The following is a 2,956-nucleotide window of genomic DNA, read 5'->3' as shown; positions in this document are numbered from 1 at the left end:
CCTATCCCTTAGTTTTTATTCATTCAGTTTCTGTTTCTTAGACAACTGATGACTTTGTACTTGGTATAAATGCTCATGTACTCTGTGACACCCTGGTTTTGAAAAACTTCTATACTGAGTTGTGATGGTTTTTATCAGTTTTCTTTGAGATTTTTCTTATTTAGACCCTTTTTAGCATATTTTAAACTTAAAAGTATTGGAAATGTTTGAGTTGTTGGCTTGCCTAGTATCATGATAGGCGTCATTACGACATGTTGAGTTTTGGGTCGTGACAATTAATCTGCCATCTATGATACCCTATCAATATCTTATATATACTAAGTTGGTATCATAGAGGACTGAGTATTTTTCTAGACGGAATGAATCACGCCTCTATGATACTCTATCAATATATGATATATACGATCATAGAATACAAAGTGTGTTTTTGAAAGGAATAAACTAGGGTTATATGATACTCTTAGTATATCATATATGCCAAACTAGGGTTATATGATACTCTTAGTATATCATATATGCCATGGGTTTTTATATTGTTGAAGAAATGAACCAGTCCTCTTTAATACTCTGTCGGTATAAGATATATACCATGTTGATATCATAGTATACTGCGATAACATATCAGTTATATTTTTTATTAAATAGTATAAAAAATAGAGAAACAAATAAAAAAGGAAAAAAATAGATGAGCCAAAAAGGTGTGCGGAATTATATTATGAAAAACAAAATATAACAATAAAAAGTTAATGATAAATAAAATTAGGAAAGGTAAAAAAAACAAGAAAATGAAAGAAAAAGAAAATAGAAGAGAAACAAGTTATTATGTATAAGTTGTTGTAATAACTGATTTGGAGAAAAAAGAAAATGAGAAAAGAAAGACAAAAATTATATTATATCAGTTATATTAAAAAAAGGTGAACGAGTGTTTACTATATCATTTATCTTTTTTTATTGTATAAAAAAAATGAAAAAATCAAAAAATGTGAATTAATGAAATTAGATTATGGAGAAAAAAGAAAATAAAAGAAATAAGAAAATAAACACGAAATAAAATAAATGGACAAAGGGAAAGGAAACAAATAAAATAACAAAATGAAAGGAGTCAAAATTGAGTGTGTAATCAAATTATGGTGAAAATAATAAAGATAATATGATTTGAGCAAAAAAAAATAGAAAAGAAGAAAAAAAGGAAAAAATGAGAATAAGGAAAAGTAGAAAAGAAGGGGGAAAAAGCAAACAAATAACAAAGAAAAGGGAAAAAAAGAGAGGCAATTACCCATAAAGCTATAATAGATAACAAGAATAATTAGTTTGATGGGTGGAAAAGTATTTTTCCATGTATCAAGTTTATTACCCTTCCTACCTATTGTAACCTTTTCATGTCACGATCCAATTCTAATATAGGTCGTGATGGCGCCTAACGCTGCCACTAGGCAAGCCAAACGATGAATAGTCACGTGATTTCCTCTTTTTAATAAATTCTTTCAAGAAATTAAATTTTCCTTAAATTAAAAAGATTTAAGAACTAATAGATTTAAAATAAATAGCACGAAAGCAACTGAGTGCAATAATAATCATTAAATAAAAACCAAAACCACGAGTCTACTAGTGTGTGTGCCAATACCTGGTTTCACAAGAGTATGGGCTACTAGTAGAATATACAAAAGATTACTACTCTACTATTTGAAATAAAATAGACAGAACAATAACAACAGAAAGACTTCGGCTGTTGCCGAATGGCTCGGAAGGGTAGCTCACTGTGTAGTCTCGTACCAGGAGTCAAGCGTGCGCGCCAGACTGACACCCAGATGCACCTGCCTCAGATCCTGCACATTTAAGTGCAAAAGTATAGCGTGAGTACATAAATAACATGTACCCAGTAAGTATCCAGTCTAACCTCGAAGAAGTAGTAACGAGGGGTCGACTTTGACACTTACTATGGGCTAACAATAATATGTCAAAATTATAACTAAGCATGGACTACATGAATAATACTGAAAACTCAACAACAGAAAAAAGTAAACACTCCTTTCACAAATATTAAGTCCCAAGTTTATTTTCATCATTTAACAATTTATATCTCAAAGCATTCAAGCAATATCAATTATGAATAGTTCCAAAGATTTTTCATGCGCAAATTATACTGAGGTCGTACGGCCCGAACCAACATAAGAATATTTAAACTATGCAACGCCGAGGGTCGAACGACACGAACCATAGATGCATCTATCTGCTACCGAGGTGTTTAGCCCACTCCATAAATAGAAAATACTTCAAAGAAACACAAATTCTCAATAACAGTCAAGTGTCTCATTTACAACTTCAAATAAGTGAAATTTAACCTTTTACAATTCTTTTATCAAATTTCAACATGACTTAGGTAATTAAGTTATCAAGTAGGAAAAAACATTGCAAGTATAGCATGATATGAGTCCTAGACTACCCGAACAATGGCATAATTAGTAACTACGTACGGACTCTCATCACCTCGTACGTACGTAGCTGTGATGACCCGATATCTCATGTTTTGAAACCTAATTTTGTAATCTGAAGCCTTAAAAATTATATTTTAGCCTTCCTCAATTTGCGTGCGTAGTCCGAACATCTTTCCGGAAAGATTTTATGTTAAAAACTGTTAGAAATAAGAAATTATGCCTAAAAACTTTATTTGATTTGATTTTGGTCAATATTTTTGGTAAACGGATCTGGATTCGTATATAGATGGGTCCGTATCGTGATCTCGGATTTGGGCATATGCCCGAAATCGAAATCGGAAGTCCCTAGCCTAGGTATCGGACTTTGTCGAAATTTGAAAATTAAAGCTTAATGGATTGGAAATGTTTGACCAATATTTGATTTTTGGATATCGGATCCGTATTTTGGTTTCAGAACCCGGCATAGATCCAATACCATATTTATGACTTATTTGTGAAATTTAGTGAGAAATAGAATTGGT

Source organism: Nicotiana sylvestris, chromosome 7 (genome assembly GCF_000393655.2).
Source record: "Nicotiana sylvestris chromosome 7, ASM39365v2, whole genome shotgun sequence".
Classification (NCBI taxonomy): domain Eukaryota; kingdom Viridiplantae; phylum Streptophyta; class Magnoliopsida; order Solanales; family Solanaceae; genus Nicotiana; species Nicotiana sylvestris.
The sequence above is the reverse complement of the archived record's forward strand: the minus strand, read 5'-3'. Positions refer to the sequence as shown.